This window comes from Nannospalax galili, unplaced genomic scaffold, assembly GCF_000622305.1.
Source record: "Nannospalax galili isolate Female #2095 unplaced genomic scaffold, S.galili_v1.0 scaffold52, whole genome shotgun sequence".
Lineage (NCBI taxonomy): Eukaryota > Metazoa > Chordata > Mammalia > Rodentia > Spalacidae > Nannospalax > Nannospalax galili.
Window position 1 is genome coordinate 396,278 of NW_008334003.1, and position 19,062 is coordinate 415,339.

At 37.5% G+C, this 19,062-nt stretch overlaps 1 long non-coding RNA gene and 1 pseudogene across 1 annotated transcript in view; one reads left to right on the forward strand and one right to left on the reverse strand.

The window, feature by feature from the left end:
• The first annotated feature begins 1,130 nt into the window (after window positions 1-1,130).
• LOC115069580 overlaps window positions 1,131-19,062 on the forward strand; it is a 97,349-nt gene continuing 79,417 nt past the window's right edge. Inside the window, exon 1 of the long non-coding RNA XR_003848833.1 lies at window positions 1,131-1,245. This is a non-coding gene — a long non-coding RNA (uncharacterized LOC115069580). The remainder of the gene's footprint in view (window positions 1,246-19,062) is intronic.
• On the reverse strand, window positions 3,904-4,018 carry LOC115069584 (annotated as a pseudogene).

Below are 19,062 nucleotides of genomic sequence, written 5' to 3' on the forward strand. Positions count from 1 at the left end.
AAAACTCATAACACTATTCCCTCAATCATGGCTGTAGAAAAGGATTTTCATAGACTTCATGTGTCCCCAGAGAATAACTCAGGGTGAGTTTTCAGTTACAACTGTATGGTAGAGCTAAGCGACACTGAAGCTCATTATACTTGAAAAAGAACCAGAACAATTACCATTTGTTTGGTTATTTTACTAAAAGTTTGTTTGAAACTTGCTAGAAGTAGGTTAAATATCATGACTTGTCATTGATGGGATTTCAACAGGATATAGGTAAAGGCTTCATTTATATCTTTAAAACTTCCGAATGATTCAGCTAATTCTCATTCGCACTCAAAGACTGCATTCCACTGCAAAGTATAAGCACTTAATTTGTTAGATTCTCCTACCTCACAGCCTGCCAAACCATGGGTTGAAGACTAGACTTGCCTAAACTTGCATTAGGTAAGACAATCATTGCACATACTGCCCAGGGAAGCTGAGAGCTTTTGTTCTGCTTGGATATGGAGGAAGGGGGGCAGTTACAAGTTTCTTAAATTTCTTTATTACTAACCTGAAAGAGGATTTTCCTATCTTAGAATAAAATGTTAATGCACAGCTGTGATTTGACTTGGGTTCTTGCAAGTGTGTGTAGAGAAGTTAATTCCCCCTGATTTATTTGGGAAATACAGGTCTCAATATGCTTGAAAACTTAGCAGAGTACTTAATAACAACTAAGAAGTTATAAAAATATTCTGTTCATTTTCTATTTCCTTATTATATCTCAAGTTAATTTATCTTTTATAGAAAAAGTAAGGCAAAATTAGTTACACAGGATGAAAATAAGTGTAAATCCCTGAATAAGCATAAGTGAGTAATCGTTACAATTTACTCTTTTTTTCATGCCTACTGGCTTAGTCACTTATGACTAAACCTTAATCAGCTTGGAACAGTCAGAGTAAATACCATAGATAAATATTCTAAACTAAACATTGGATGAAGCATAAATTGCTGCATGATTTTTATCACAAAGGCAAAGTATAACTCATCTTCTACTTTCTCTTAAATAAATAACTTGACTACCACACAATACCCACCCAGATCTAAAATGTCCTCCTAGTTGTCCATCCTTTCTATCAAGTTGTCCTATTTTTTGTTGTTGATGAACAAATCCCATAATCTTTTTTCCACAATGAGTAGGAACTAATATTGGAATATTACATCTTTGTGACACCACTAAAATGCGGAATTCAGTTTTGCTGCTTTTCAGTCATTTAGGTAAGTAACATAAATAAAACCATGGGATTGCATGGATATTTTATTATCACTGTGAGTGCAAATGTGTATACACTATACACGGTATCAAAGGACAGCTTTGAGGTCAGAGGGAAACTTGGTTGTGGGAGAGGGTGTCAATTCTCTCCTTCAGTGGCGGTGGGGAGGGGAGTTAGAACACAGGTCATCAGACTTGTGTAAAAGTGCTAAGTCATCCTGCTGGTCTGGCTTCCTTGTTTATTTTAACCAATTATATTTGAAGATGTATTTCAGTTTTCAAAAGCAATTCATGTTTGTATAAAATATATTTCCCTAATTGCTTGGAAGAATTTCTCAGATTTCTGATTTTCCAAGCAATAAAATGTTTAAAATAAATCTCTTACAAGTACAGCACAGAAGTGGATTTTCTTAAATGGAAGTAATTTCCCTGTTATTTGTCTACTGAGGATTGTGGTTTCCATGGCTTTGATACATTTGAAACAGGAGCTACATGAAGCAGGTTGGATAGAGGACAAGGAGGCATTATGAGGAGGTGTTGATACTGAATTTATTTCCAGATTGTCAGTTCTCTAGAAGAATTTTGTTTGCAAATGTTCAAGTTGTGTTAGATTTAATTATTTTTTGGTTTTTGTTTTCAAAAAGTGAAAATAAATACTGAGGGATAAGAAAAATTAACTACTTTTTAAAATAATCAAGACTTAATAGAACAGAATTTCTATTTCATAATGCACTAAGGTGGAACCCAAAACCTATCTCTACAATAGAGTTGTGATGCTTTTATAGTCTTAAACAAAACATTCACTTTTGATTCAACAAAATCATTTTTAGGAAATTCTACACATATACAACTTTTTATAGTTTAATAATTTTAAATGAATTTATAGTTTAATAATTTTAAATGAATGGTTTAGAGTTGCCTTCTGCTTTTTAAAAATTTCTTGCCAAAAAGTATAAAAATTAGAAAAGAACATTACAGAAAACTTCATGTATTTTCTCCAATTATAAGCTGTCAGTGCTATGAAACACTGTCGTTGGAACAGATTATAACTAATTTGCATTTCTTCAGTATAAACTGATACCTAGATTAGCAGTGCAGGGCTGTTTATCATCCATGTTCAAGAACGGCCTCAGCCTGAACTTCAATACCAAACTAAACTTCAAAATTTTAATAATTATTTTGCATATACATAAACCTTTGGAATGCATATTGCTTTTTTATTCAAATTGTTTCTAGTTTGTTTGCCTTGACTTTTTCTAATGTTTATAAGAAATTGGAAAATATTTTATTTAACTGGTAGATACAGAAGTTACATTCCATAGTGCTATGGGAAGCTGGGGAAGATCGCTTTACTGCTAGTGGATGTTTCCTGAGATAATTCTGTTTTATTGTACATGTTAGTCTAGAGGCAGAAAGACGGCAGGGCATCCAGGCTCACCTGTGTCATAACCAGGGACCACAACACCCTTGTAAACATCAATGTGTGCTCATCAGACAGTTACTTTATTTTCCCTGGAAAAGCAATACAAGGTCAAACATTCTCAGTGGAGAATTCTGCATCTGGAAAATACATTTTAGTCCCCAATATAATGGTCTTCAAATTTTCTGTTTTGTACATCCTAAAGGAATTTCAAAATTTCTGTGACCTCTTGAAGACTTTTAAGGTGACATCTAACATTTTTCAGGATGTAAAAAACTATGAATTGTTTTCCAAGTTATTTTAAAAATCATTTTAAATTTGCTGACATTTTCTCATGCATAACATGATGGCTTGAAGTACATAAACCATTGTGGGATGACTAAATCTAACTACTTAACAAGTGTATTGCCCATGTACTTATTGTTCTTGTAAAATACAGCTTATTTTAACATTAATCTTTTTAAGTAAAATTATTCTATAATTTTAAATGCCTCCTGTGAAATTTAGATACCAGAGAGATTTGATTCTCTATCAACAATCCTAAAAATAGAAATTCATGAATGAGATCTATAGAATTAGAATTTTAGATCTTGCTTTTACTTCTTTTTTGTTGTTGTTGTTGTTTTGTTTTGGGGTTTTTTTTGTTTGTTTTTGTTTTTGGTCTTTTTGAGATAGGGTCTCCTTGTAGCCCCAGCTGTCCTGGAACTCACTATGTAGACCAGGCTGGCCTCAAACTCACAAAGATCCACCTGCCTCTGCCTCCCAAGTACTGGGATTAAAGGAGTGCACCACCATGCCCAGCTTGCTTTTACTTCTTAACTCATTTTTCATTTTCCTTTCTCACCAGATTTTATCCTAATTTGGTGAAATTTTATTCATGTATTATTTTACTCTTGACTGTCATCAGTTAATGACCTATTATACTTCTCTGCACCAAAAAGATAAACAAATTTAGTTTTAAATTGTTCTAATAGTTTCTAAATACTAAATAGTATTTATCATAGGGGAGAGATAGTATAACTTTTAGTAGTCAACAGTTTAGTAAACATTATATTATTGAATTATGTTAAATATAAGCATGAAATATCAAAAAATATAATAAATGTAAAACAATGCTGTATCTCCAGGTGCTGGATAGGACTGGGTTTTTTTTCACCATAGGTCTGATACAAGTGTACTTACTGCTAGAATGAGTTAAGGTTTAGTGTTACTTCTATTTTTTTTTAACCACATGCACAAAGGTGCTTGTCGGGGCCTGGGTTTCACCCTCCCACACTGCGGCAGTGGGAGAGGAGCTGAGGCCCCTGGTGGCATGGGTGCCAAGTATTACTTCCATTCTTGTATTCTTCTTTGCCATTTTAAGTAAATGCTAAAAGAAATCCTTTATGTAGATGGGAATAGATGTATTTTATTATGGTTGTAACATGACTTTTGTGCTCAAAATTACATCTTGATCTACCATGTAAAACTTATTTTTTGAACATTTGTCAGTTGAGAATTTTCTCAGTGCCCTTCGTCTTTGTGGAAGACAAAGAACTGCTACTTAGACATGAAACTTTTTCAGTTTTCTGCATCAAAAGCAATACCTGTACTCTGTTGTTTATCCCCATATTCAATGTCACTGGGCTGTGCTCATGCTGAGGAAAGGCATCCCATAAAATGCAGGGAGATGAAACGCGTGAAAGAAAAATGATGTTCTGAATAGGAATGCCTTAGTCACGATCCTTCTTTAGAGAAGAATTCATGAGAATTCTTGCCCATGAGACGTCTTTGTGAGCTCTTGTATGAATATTTTGGTTGAGGGCCACTGTCTTGAATTATCTGTGGTCCATTGGAGTCTAAGGAGAATTAAAGGACACAAAGTGGAAAGATGGTCTATTTTTATTTCTTTGCTGATGATGGTTTTTCTATATTTTACTAGGTGATTATTTCTGATAGCCTTACCAAATAAGTGTCGAATCTAAATCAGTGTAGTTAACACAAAAGGTTTGGTTGGATTTAAGAGTCCAAAAGAATGGTTTCAACTATTAACTGTTCCCAGCTTGTTATGAGTCTCTAGAAAACATCAGTACACTTTGCTAGGCCTTGGTTCTCTTATTTAAAGACTAGATAGAACATATTTTCTGAAGTTAAATGACATGATTTGAGGAGGTATATATGTACATTTGATCTATTGCAAACTTTATTATCATGAAAAAATAATCAGTTCACTGAATCTATAACCATAAATATACTTTTTAGAAGGCATCTAAAGTGAGTTAATTTGGGGTTTTTTCAAAGAGAATTTATGAAGAATCATATAACTAGATATACGTTACAGAAATTAATGAAGTTGAGGAATACTAGAATTATAATTATTGCTATGGTTCCATCAGGGTCCAGCACTATATGACTTATGAAAATCAATTAAAAGAAATCAAAAGGAAGGAGGAGGACTGAAAGGGACGTTAAGAAGGATATGTGTTTCAAACACAGGCCCGTGAAATGCCGTGGTCATTGTTGGCAAGCATTAATCTACATAAGAAACTCCAAAGGCAAGTTCAAGCAAAGCATCCTCCTAAGCTAGCTCACAGACGGATGTTTTAATGGCAGAACACTAATTATGCAAGTCAGGCTTGCTTTTAGCCTGCTGAGTATGAGCTAAAAATCACTATGTCTACACAGCCAAATGATCTGGAAATCTGGTGTAATTATCCCGACAAGGCTGGCAAATGAAACTTACCACAAACCTTGGAAGGACTGAGCTGCGTACTGACACTGGCTGTCTTCACTACTCAGACTATCCGGATATCTGTTAACCTCGTTCATGCCACACCTATGTTGACACAGCCAATCCCAGTGTGGGACTTTTAATTAGGACAGCTTACTGAGAATAAATGCCCTATAAACAAACATGAAGTTTTCCAGATTAGTAAATAAAATTCAACTTTTAAAAAGTTATCCATTACTCAGAGTTAAAAAACACAGATTGAATTAATAAGTGTTAACATGAGCAATTTTCTAAGCTTTGTAGAAATGGGTAAAATGTGCAACTATATCCAACTGGTGATAGTAAGTTATTTTAGATCCATTTTTTGTTATAGTCACTTTCCCTGAATATTTTGTTTTTGGTCTTTTTGAGACAGGGTCTCCCTGTAGCCCCAGCTGGCCTGGAACTCACTGTGTAGACCAGGCTGGCCTTGAACTCACAGAGATCCGCCTCCTCAGTGCTGGGATTAAAGGCATGCACCACCACACCTGGCTATTTCCCTGAAAATTTTAGTAAAATATTAAGAATAAAGTTACATTTTCATTCCTTTTCCCTTCTGTATTTTAATCCTTCCTTAAATAAAAATCTTTAATGTCATACATATATCCATGAACACATAAACACACACAGATGGCCACACATATGCATAAAAATGCATAACCAAAATTTATCCATATCAAAAATAGACCTAACCAAAAAATAAAATGTAATATGAAAAATGAATCTTTGCTGTGTGTGCATTAAGCTAATTCACCAGTAATCTTCTTCATGTCTCTATTCAAAAATTTTTTTTCAAATTTTTAAATCACTTTATTTAGTATAAACTTTAGAATTTTTTGGATTATAAATATCTTTTCTGCAAATCACCGTAGAAACTCTGCGTTTGTTGTTTCACAAAGCACTGGCTCATTTTTTTCTGTACAACAACCTTATTCCCAGGTAAGGATGCCTATAGGAAAAACATCAATTTCTCTGGATTTTATTTTGTTAGGAAAGTTCAAAGTGTTAACAAAACAAAACAACAGCTGCCATTTATTGCTACTAGGGGGGTTATAGGTTCAGAGCTCTTGTCCCTCGCAATATTGTAATGAGAGACTACTTTCCTTTTAAGTAAATCAGGGGTCCTCTGAGGTTGTTGTACTGATAGAGTTGACATTGAAACTGAATTGATCTTCTACTGAAGCCAAGACTTTCTTCTATTTCATACCATCCTCCTACTAATGGTTCACATTCACTATTTGTTGAATGAAACCCAGTGTTCAATGTTCTTTCTAAATAGGCTTTGAGAGCAGATGGCAATTCAAATTTCTTAGGTAGCTAGGATCAAGAAGAAATGGTGGGAAATTTTCCAATTAACTATGAGTAATCATGAGATAATTGGGTAATATATAAACTCATTCCCATCAGCCCTTCTCCAAATTGTCAGATGTATTATTATCATCTGAGAAAGCCAAAAAAGAATCACTAGCCACCTGAGAGGAAAGCTGGAGCAAGAGACATTTTGCTCTAACATGGGCAGTTCATTCTACAATCAATACACTCTCAGAAGGGTCTGGTATTAACAGGCATCGATGTTGAGACCATCCCAGCTGACTGAGCCATCAGTGATAGATCTCAGTGCCCCTAAATATCCAAGCAAAGTGAACATTTAAATGCAAAATATTTGAGGATTATGCAGTTAAATACAAGCAGGTTGTCATAAAGATTATTACAAGAAGTAACCATGTACTACTAGTATTCAGAATATTGGTCTGTAAAAGCTATTGCAACACACTTGACTGGGTTTTCCTTGCTATGTTTTTCTTTCTTGTCTTGTAGCAGTGACAGTGCATGTTTTCAATGGTACAGGAAAGTCCAGGCATGAATAGTAACTTAAAGTTCTTGCTATATGTAAAAACTTCATATGGCCCCCTTCGTATTTAAACTGCTACAAAATGACATTTGTAGGTTTTTGTCTTTATTTATTTATTTTGTTTGTTTATTTATTTGTTTATTTGGACTTTTTGAGACAGGGTCTCCCTGTAGCTACAGCTGGCCTTGACTCATTATGGAGACCAGGCTGGCCTCGATAGCACAGAGATTTGCCTGCCTCTGCCTCCCGAGTGCTGGGATTAAAGGGATTAACAGATTAACATCTGTTTCTCAGTTTTTTAGCCTCAGAGAAATAAATATAGACACTTTAATATGAAAAAATCTATGTGCAAATTGTAAAGGACTTTACCAAAAGATAACAGCAGCGAGCCTGTGTTCAAAGGCTTTGGGAGAGTAAGGGCTTATTGCCAAAAGGAAGCCAGAAAATGCTAGAACAGCACACTTATGAAGTGGGAATGCCTTCTTCAGATCGCTTCATGTAATCTGCAACAGCTCTTTGCAGCAAGGTTTTCTTCTTTTTTCCAAGGTAGGAAATAGGTTCAGAGTAAAACTAAAATGTCTTGAAATCCTAGGTTCTGTATTTAGAACATTACTTACAGTATCTTTCTTTGTTTTTATATCAAGTTTAAGAAGAAAAATTTCATTATTACTCTATTTTTTTTATGAGCAAATAGATTAGAGAAGCGGAGCTTGAATAGTCATGTTGCTGGTGAGAGATTCTAGGACAGTAAATCTGACTCCAGTTTCCTTTAGCATCGGACTTTGATAAAAATGGAAGGAGTTCCCCAAGTACCTAATCTCAATCCTACGTTTACTAATTCCAAAGCCCTTTGTTTTCTGTGTCTACACTGAGCTCAGTATTGACTCTGGTAATATATTTTTATTAAAGAAAATGCAGATTCTTCCTTTCTAAGAAATTTTAAAGTTATTTATACTATAGTGGTTTGCATTCAGAAAGAAGCATATTCATGAGGAATACTTTCTGGCTCCCACTGTCTGCCCAATGTGTTAGCACTGCTGAGCTCACTGAAATAAATCTGTGACTTGTGGAATTACCAACAGGAATAGATTTCTCCAAAACCAGTGAAAGTAGATACTCACAAGCTTTCAGGTTTACTCGTAACCTATTTGTGTTTGTTATTAACAGACTACAGCAATAAAATTATTCCATTTCATTCTGAGCTGTTTGAGGAGAGCAGGTGAAAGCTCAGCTTCCTGAGGTTGAATCATATGACTTGAACTAGAGGTCAGGTGAATCAGTGGTCAGTTTCAGGTTCCAACCTGCCAAGCAACCCACCTCAGGAAGCCTCATCATTCAGGAGGTTATTGTGCCAGATTCTGCAAACATAGACTTGCTGGTGGAGGCCCTTTAGCCAAACATCAGTACAGTCAGTCAGCAAGGGGTGGTGGGAGGTAGGAAGCAAGATCAGGGCTGGAAAGGTGGCAGAGTGAGTCACCTCTTTGATGTAGAGTGGTTATTCCAAACACAACAAAGGTGAGCAAGCATTTCTTTCCCCTGACTACTGTGACTATGGAGCAAGAGCCTATTAGTGTTGGAAACTGATTCATAGACTAAGAAGGCTTTGAACAGTCGAGAGGAAATTTCTTATTAATAATGTAACATTAATTTTACTAAAATGTGCTTTATGTCAACCTGATAAAATTACTCACTGCCTTGTGTATACAAACTAGTTTTTCATTTATTTCCAAAGTCTTCCCTCACTGTTCTGCATTCTTAGTGAGGATGTTCATTGGGAAGTGTATACATTCAACAAGATCCTTTAGCAGAATTATTTAAAGAGATACATTAGTTTTATTAAAAAGAAAAATCTGGGTTCTACTTACTCAGAGAATGAAAATATCCTAAAGGAAATTTGCTAATCTTGCTCAAGGCACCAAGAATGCCTGCTTTTTTTTTCATAAAACAGATTATTTGAATCCTAGGTCATGTTAGAATTCACCGAGCCTAGTCTGAAGGGCTGTATTCCATCTGCAGAAAGCAGAGAGAAAGCATTCCCATAATCATTGTTTTCAACTTTATACAGAAGAATATGTTGCTATTATTTTTTAATCTTCTTATTAATTTTGAGAGTAGACTTTCATTATCAATTTATTGATACTGTTGTCAAATATATCAGATTCATGTCACTGAGACAATTGGCTGATGTTTTAAAATAATATTTTAATTGATTCTTTGAGACTTCTACATGTATTTTGATCATATTCAGACACCATACCTCAGAACCCCTCCCGCATCACCTTTTAGACCCACACCCCCTCCCTATCCCTCTCATTTCATGTCCTTTGTTACTTTTTGGAGCCTATTAGAGCTAGTTTGTGTTCCCCGAACTCTCCTGGGTGTGGGCCAGTGCCCTGGAGCCTGGTCAACCTACCTGGCATTGCACCCTTAAGGAAAACTGACTCACCACCTCCCAGCAGCTATCAGTTTTGACTAGATTTTCAGCTAGGGATAGAGCTTCTTGCCTACGTTCCCATTCCCATGCTGAAGTTTTGTCTAGCTTGGCCTTTCACAGGTCTTGTGCATGTGCCACAAGCACTGTGGGTTCATATGTACAACTGCTGTGTTGTGTCTGGACAAAGTTTCCTCTGGCTTTTACAATCTTTCTGCTCCCTTTCTGCTCTTTAGTGATCCTTGAGCCTTTGGGGGAGAGAATGACATATAAGTGACCCATTTAGGGCTAAGGACTTCATAGTCTTATTTTCTGCACATTGACCAGCTGTGGGTTTCTTTGTTAATCTCCATCTGCTATTGGAAGGAACTTCTCTGATGAGAGTTGAGAGATACATGAATGTATGGATATAACAATAAATCATTAGGAATTGGTTCAATACTATGTCTACGTAAGGATAACAGTGGTAGGTTCTCCCTTATAGCCTGTGGCCTGTCTAGCCAAAGAGTCTTGGCCCTAATAAGAGTGCCAGGTATAGACACCATCTTGTGAAGCAGACCTTGAACCCAATCAGAGAGTAGTTGATGCCACTATAACATTTGCACCACTGTTGCACCAGTGGGCACATCCTGCCAGGCCAGTTGTTATTGTAGTTCACAGTGTTCACACCGTAAAAGGCTGATGGTTGCTTTTCTCTTCCAGTAGCATGCATAGCATCTTCCAGTACTATGAAAGCTAGCCGGCAGAGATAAAGCTTTGAGGTTAGCACCAGCTTGATTTTTCCATATTTGTTCTACAACCCACATATGTAGTATCTTCACCAATAGGGTACTACCATCAAGTTCTGGCAGGCAACAAGAGCAATGGCAAAGCTAATGTTGTTTGAGGGTCTTTGGAATCTCCTTGGTTAACAAATCCAAAGGAAGGAATACATTCCTGGCATTGGAATTTTTTAATTTACTTGCCCCCATTATAGGGTAACTCCATTTAAACTCTAATAAACATTAAAATATGTTCCTAAAAGCAAGTTTCTACATTAGTAGGTTTCCATATGACTTTTTCAAAAGGTCTCTGGGGTTAGTTATCCCTCCCCTACTGTGTGAGATGTGGAAGCTGGAAGGGAAGGCACCATTACTACCCTGATGGTAGCAGGCTGGCACAGGATCTGCAGCATATTGAAGAGCTGAAGTACTACCAGCAACTTCTTGAGGATCTCCTGCAAATCACTCACCTTGCTGCTATAGTAGCTGAGATAACCAGTGGTTTCCACAATTCCTGAAGCTCCTGACTTCCCTGAAGAGGAGGTTTCTCTACTTTTCATGTTTTTCAGTGTTTTATCATTCACTGAATTAGATTCCTTTCTGATTAAAAGGGGTAAAGTGGTTTCTGTTTTAAACAATTCACCTTCCATAAATTTCTAAGGATCTATTTCCAACTAGGAACTCATCCTTTCCAAATTGTTAATATTTTCATTGAATATTTCTTGTAGTAATGAACTATAAACTATTCTATTCAGACATGAAGTGTATTTTGTTTCTTTGTTCTCACTGAAAATATTTCAAACTTCAAGGCATCACTGATAGATATAAGAACAACAGCTATTCATCTGCCCCCACCCCACTATTGATACTGATCTTGGTTCAGTTTTCAGCACTACATGTAATCAGGTATGGTGGTGCACACCTGTAATCCCAATACTTAGGAGGTAGAGACAGGAGATCAGAAGTTCAAGGTCATCCCCTTCTAAATGGTAAATTCAAAGCATCTGGTATATATAAGAAAGAAAGAAAGAAAGAAAGAAAGAAGGAAAGAAAGAAAGAAGGAAGGAAAGAAAGAAAGAAAGAAAGAAAGAAAGAAGGAAAGAAAGAAAGAAGGAAGGAAAGAAAGAAAGAAAGAAAGAAAGAAAGTAAGAAAGAACGAAAGGGGGAGGGAGGGAGGGAGGGAGGAAGGAAGGAAGGAAGGAAGGAAGGAAGGAAGGAAGGAAGGCGGGAAGGAGGGAGGGAGGAAGGAACATTATTAGCAATTGCATCCAAAATAATGAATTATGTGAACCAGAATAAAGAGAAAAGGTTAGACTTTCAGAGAAAATATCAGCATGAATTAACTTATTGCTTCCCAAAGATCAGGCTTAGTACTTATTTCCTTTGGGATATACATATCCTAACCAGCAAAAGAAAAATGCCTAATTTTAGTTCTGAAGCAGAATATAGTGGGCAAGGGCATCTGTTCTCAATAGCTTAACCTTGATGGCCTTGTCATTATTAGATAAATATTTCATCAAATTGGAATCAATAAAAACATCATGGCATTAAGTCTGACATGGTTGGTATGCTTCATTGTTTCCTGGCTGGGACGCTGTACTGACAGAAGTGGGTGATTGTCTTAGTTACTTTCCTTGTTGCTCTCACAGACTTTCTGACAGAAACAACCAAAGGGAAAAAGATTTTATTTTGGCTCAGGATTTCGAGGGATAGCAGTCCCTTAAGGTAAGGAAGACATGAAGTTGGGCAGCTCTGAATATGGTGATGGGAGGGTTTGTTCACAGAATCAAGAAGCAGCATGTTAGGTCCAGAAACAGAAGTAGATGTCACTTTCAAAGAAAAAAATATCCATTTTCTAGCTGGGTTACAGCACTAAAATTCCATAGTCTTCTAAAACAGTGCTGTCCACTGGCAAACAAGTACTGAAACATGAATGTAGCCACAAGAGTGATGTCATTTGATTATTTTACTTTCTTAGAAAAAGTTTGAATGTTCACTGCTGGAACTTTATCATCACTCCTTCCTTTCAGTGTGCCACAAAAATTTCAGAGTAAATAAGTCACAGATTGGAAACTCAAGTCACAGAACAAAGATGGCTTACAGATTTATCCATTCATTTATTACTTAGTAAAAACAGTATCTAACTGATACTTTGAGCCTGACTCTGCTCTAGTCATCAGAACACCACCATGAACAAATAAACTAAAATCTTTGTCTCTGATAAGTTTACATTCTGTTGTGGGAAGAGATAGAAAAAATTTGTGTATGTCAGATGGTAATAAGTGCTTTTGAGCAAAATCAATTACGAAAGAAAGATGTGGAGCATGAGGAGAGGGGGCAGTTTCAAATAGGATGGCCTGAGATGTCTCACCAAGGATACATCTAAGAAAAGGCCCAAGAGGCAAAGGGGTGAGCTCTGTGGTTAGTTAGGGAAAGGCTCTTTGAGATAAAGGAATGATGGTTCAAAGCACTTTGAACTCGGAGAGTACATTGCGCATCCAAGGAACAGAACCCAGTGTGGCAGTGACAGAGAGAGGAATGGAGTGGAGGGCAGCAGGAAGAGGGTCAGAGAGGTGACCAGGGCCTGAAAGTTATCTATGAAGATTTGAAAAATGTTTATCATTTTTATACTGCTTTTCTTATAAATGTTTGATTTCCAGTCTCCCTAGAAAACAGGTAAGATTTGACTTCATTAAATTGCACATTGCCACATCGTGACAGCAAAGCAGAGCAGCAGTTTCCAGAGAATCCAGTCCTTCCTGTTCCTTTTTGTCTCACAGATGGCCTGCTTCCCTAAGACATTCCTGCTTGGACTCCTATAAACCAACAGTTAATTGGTGATTACAACACATAGAATGCCTTTGGAGGTACTTTGGTCTCTTCATGGGCAAAGTCCTGACAGAAAGACTCTGGACCTTAGGGATCTGTTCCTGGCTGAGGCTCCATACTGTTCTGTGAATGGCCATAAGCCACATTTATTAATATGTCACTAGAATGTCTGTCCCAGTATAATTATACATCCAAATGTATTACAACCACACAGGTAGCTGTGGATATATGACTGTATGACTCAGAAGATATTATATTTTTATCTTCCTAAATTTGATAGCCAAAAGTTAGGGTTGAGTCACTTAAATATTCCCCAAATGAGTTTCAGGATGCAGCCTTACTGGTGACAAATGCCACTGTACCCAGAGACGTATTCTCAGGCAGCAGTAACTTGTGCTAGGGAAATTTACATATTTAGAGAAGAGTTTATTTCTCTAAAAAGAACACAAGAATTGTTTTTGTAGGTAACGTGAGACAAAATAAGATACATTGAAGAATAGAATTTAAGTGGTGGTTTGGAATTTTTAACACTTCAGCTTATAATCTAAACCCAAAACTTTTCAAGGTGAAAAAATGTTTAGTTATTTCCTTTAAAATATTCAGGATGATAATTGATTGAACTTAATGGACCCATTTTGGATCTGAAAAACCTGAAGTTAAATTCAGGCATTATTACCTAATACCTGCTACGTTATCTGTTCATTTTAACCCCTGGTATCTTCATTTAAAATTGGCATTACCAGCGTTTCCCCATATCACAGGACAGTTTCAAGGATTCCATTAGGCAATGTACAAGAAGACAGAGTGTGATACCTGTGCTGGATAGCTTCAGTTGTCAACTTGACACACCTTGGTAGAAGGAACTTCAATTGAGGAATTTCCTCCATTGGCTTGCCCTGTGGCCATGCCTGTGGCATTTTCTTGATTGTTGAGTGATCTGAGAGGGCCCAGCCCACTGTGGGTGGTGTCAGCCCTGGGCAGGAAGTCCTGTGTTATATAAGAAAGCAGCTGAGCACAGGCTAGAGGAGCAAGCCAGTAAGCAGCCTTCCTCCATGGTCTATGCTCCAGGTTCCTGCCCTGTGTTCCAGTTTTGGCTCTCTTGATAATGAACTGTGCTGTAAGACAAAATGAACCCTTTCCTCCCTGGGTTGATTTTGATCAGTGTTTTTTTGTTTTATCACAGCAATAGAAAATAACCAAGACAGTATCTGACAAATAAAAATGAAATAAATGTTATCTCAAGTCTATTATGATTTTACCTCCTGGATTTATTTTCTTTGCCATCATATTCTTTAAATGTGTGTGTGTGTGTGTGTGTTGCTACAATAGAACTCAGAGTATTGCACATGCTAGGCAATTACTCTAACACTAGCTATCACTTCAATGCTTGCTTATTTATTTATTTATTTATTTATTTATTTATTTATTTATTTATACTATGTAGCCCTGGCTAGACTAAGAGTCTTCATATAGCTCAGGCTAGCCCAGAACTCACAACCATCTTGACTTCTCACTCATTTTTCTTTATTTTCCTTTTTAAGACTTATTTATTATTTTTATCTTATGTTTATGAATGTTGCCAGGGGTCTCCTGAGGAGCTCTGCTCTGTCCTGCAGACTGGTGGGGGGAAACCTACCTTGGTAAGGTCAGGGAAAGGTGAGTGCGCTGTCTGCCCTTTCCGCCAGCCCTGGGTGCTGCAGAGGACAATCAGACGCAACAGGGAATCTTGTCAAGCAGGAGTTCTTTTATTGCAGGTGTCACAGAGCTTATAAAGGCATCTGGAAATCCCCCTCCCCCTGAGGGTGTCCAATCAGTTTAAAGGTCAATGGAGCAGGAAGGCAGCAGTTCATGGAGCTTAAGGATGATCACGTGCTGATTATGCACTCCTCAGCAGTGCGGAAGTATCTGTCAGCCAGTCTGAAGAGTTTCAAAACAAGTCAGGCTGCATCCCTCCCACTTCCTCTCAGTGTCATCTTTGCATGGTCGCTCACAGTCTCTCACATCTCCCCCTTTTGACTTTGTCAGGCCTCGTCTCTCCCACTTCCTCTCAGCGTTATCTTTGCAGGGTCTCTCTACAGGCTCCCACAAATGTTTTGCCTGAATGTATGTAAGGCTATCATGTGTGTGCAGTGCCTGTGGAAGCCAGAAGAGGGCATCAGATCTCCTGGAACTGGAGTTATGGACAGTTGTTAGCTGCCATGTGGTAGCTGGGCACTGAGCCAGGGTCTTCTGCAAGAGCAGCCTGTGCTCTTAATCACTGAGCCACCTCTCCAGTCTCTGGGTCTTCTCACTCCTAGGTGCTGATATTAAAGGCATGCTCCATCCATCACACTGCACAGAAATTCTTAAACATTTTATCTTTGTGTTTGTGTTTCCTAAATGAAGTCTAACAGGGTAATGATCATATACATAAGGAGATAGGGTGTACACAATATGTCTGTCTGCAGGTCCTTGCTACCCCCTGAGCACAAAATTCTGGTGTGGGACATTAAAAGAAATTAGTAAGAAAGACTCAAAGGAAGTACAAAGGAAGCTTGTTGCAGCTATGACTAAGTAAGCTCTTTGGTTCAAACTAGAATTTTGAATGCAAAAATAAAGCAATGGTGTTCTAAGAAACAGAGAACTACGGAACGCTGTCATATCACACTCCTGTTATTTCTCTGCACACGAGCCAAACATTTATGCTAAAGATTATGACAATAAAGGAAAGGAAAAGATATGGAAATCCAGAGTTGCTTTTCTTTTAAGTCCTTATTTATTAGTAAGTTGGAGAGAATGCTGTCATAACGGGTGCCTGTACCAAGAAATTAAATACAATAGTTGAGTTAGTATCCACTTCATTGTTCTAGCAAGAATGAAATACACAAACATGTACAAGCCAAGTGCTCTTATGTCTCCATTTTAAATATGTACTTTAGACAGATTATTGTTCAAAAGCAGTTTACCGAGTATATTTAAGGCATATAAGATATTATTATAGAATATATAGAGAAAGTTGGTAAAAAAGATCCCTACATGATTTAAGTTCACATACCTGTCTGCTCACACAATTACCCACCACTTTTGTTTTTGTTTTCTGGCAAGATCAATTAAATCTCATTTAGCACAAGTCCTAAATACAGTACAATTTTACAGTAAACTCTTATTTAGAACATTAAGCAGTAAATAAAAACACCTTAAAAAGTAGACTGCCTATAAGAATATAAGCTTTATGCCACAGGATTTTCAAAGGCATCTTTTTCCTGCTATTTGAACAAGGGGCTCTGCATTTCCTGTTGTACTAGGCCTCAGAATTATGTAGCTGGCCCTGACTGTAATAAACAGACAGAGCACAATTTGGTACTAGGTTTTCAGTTCCCAAATGGCATGTCACACCACACTTCATCCTTTGGTACTTACTGTGTAGCCATGAAGGCCACACAGCATTCACCATTGCCAAGACAAAGGCTCCTGTTTTCTGAGTGATAAACTGCACCTACTGCAGTGAATGCTGAGGTATACCAAATTCCTTTTTCATGACCATGGCATTCATCACCCCAGATGCCACGCTGGCTGATAAAGATTCATAGATAATTTCCAGTCTCAGAAAGGCCTTTGGACAAAAGAAACTCCTTTCCTCAACTGAGGAAAAATTTGAAGGGTCCTCTCACCTTCCAAACTCCACCAGCGACTGCCTGTGGGCTTTCTTACTCCTCACTTGGTTGTACTGTACTTATGAAATTATATTTAACTGTTGGACCCAGCTGTTCTATTCTGGACATATTTCTATTGTATTCAGCACAGGTCATTTGAATTCACTAAAATATCTGGAAATTCAGCTAACATTAAATGCTGGCTGTACCTGAGTATAGTTAAAATTCTTTATTACTCCGCTAACATCCTCTTAGCCATTTATTTAGCTCTTATAAATTTCAACTAGAACTTAGTTATGATTCAAAAGAAACTCATTTGTTTGGTGAGTAGAAATGTAAATTTTCCATGATCACATACAAAATCCAATACAGTTTAATAATAATGCTTCCTTCTAGTTTGGACAAATTGTTTCCAAGAACATCAGCTGAATGGTCTGATCAGGCTGCCATAACAAAGTGCCATAACTCAGTGGCTTAAACAATAGAAAAAAAAATTTTTTCTCACAGCTCTGATACCTTGGAAAGTCAAAACCACATGTCAGCTGGTTCCGTTTCTGATGAGAGAGCTCTGTTCCCAGTGGCAGCTGGTAATCGTCTTACTCTTGTACTTACATAATGGGGGTGAGGGTGGAGGAGGATGCTGTTTCTTCCTTCCTCTTTTTGTAGGATGCTGTTCCTATTGGATTATAGCACACTCTTACCACTTCATTTAACTTTTATCACTGTTTGTATGGGCCCTAGCTCTAAATAGAGTCACATTGGGAGTTTAGGGACAATGCAAATATTCCATCCATAACAACAATTTCCCTAATTTATAAAATTATATATTATTTCTCCTAACCTCGGTTCATTTAAATTTTTTCTCTGTCAGATGACCAGTGTGGTCACTAGTGGTTTTCTGCTTTGGCTGCACATTAAAATCATCAAGATTTTAGGAAGATGTGAATCTCTAGGTCCATGACCATGAATTTTGATTTAGCTAATTTGGAATAAAGTCATGTGTGTTGTTGACAATGATAATGATGACAAGCTACCCACTTGGAAAAAAAGTGACTTTATGTACTTTATTAAATCATTTATAACTAAATCAAATGTGAGCGTCCCACTGTATATACTTTTTTTTCAATGTAATACATTTTATTTCAGTTTCGCATAGTTTATATGACATCTGGGAAAGGGGGAGACTTACAAAGACACAGATTCACACAGACATTTCTTTCCCATGTTTGAGGTGTGTGCCATTTCATCCACGGTCTCTGAGCTCTGTTCCAAAAATGGCAACTACCCATTCATGGCTGTGCTGGAAAGTCCACACCCAAATAAATCCTGTGGCTTCCCAGAAGCCACACAAAATGGTGAAAGACCAGCCTCATGGTTTTCTTGGCTTATATATCCATAACCCCTCCACTTCATGCAACTAAGTTCAACCAATTGGATGGAAGAGGTAGTAGGCTTGACTCCTTCTGCAGAGCATGGGAAGGAGGTGGGACTGTGGCTTTTCCTCATAGGGTGGGAGGAACTTCCATGTCATACAGCCTATCTAGAGTCTCTGTCTAAAGAAGATCAACTCTCCCTCACCCAGTAGTAATCAGCTGCCAATAGTTCTTCGACTAAGATTGGGGCCTGATGCCCATTTTCTCAGTTCTATACTAGGTTCTTATCTACCTGAGTTTGCATGGGTCTTGTGCATGCTATAGTTTCATTTGAGCAAAGTCCCAGGAGCCAGTAAGACTATTTTCATATGGTCATACAAGTCCTCCCCTGGCTCTTACATTCTTTCAACCCCCTCTTCTGCAAAGGTCCCTGAGTCATGAGTAAGTGAGGTTTAATATAGGAATCCTGTGCAGGGACCCACACTCCACAGCTCTTCCTCTATCACTTCCCTCATCTTTTATTTAAAAAATATTTTATATATTCCAGACAGTTCCAAGATACTACTGGAAAAATGAAAAACAGACCCCAATTCTATCCAAAGGAATATTGACAATAGATTGCCGTAGATGAGGAACAGCTGATCCTCCTGGATCAGGGACCTCTGGCTGACTAGATTTACCAGAAGGGCAGATAGGGGGGAATGGATGGGGTTGCTGACAGCACAGTGGACAGTGGCAGCAATGGCAGAGTATGGAGGCTCTAGTGGGAGAGGAA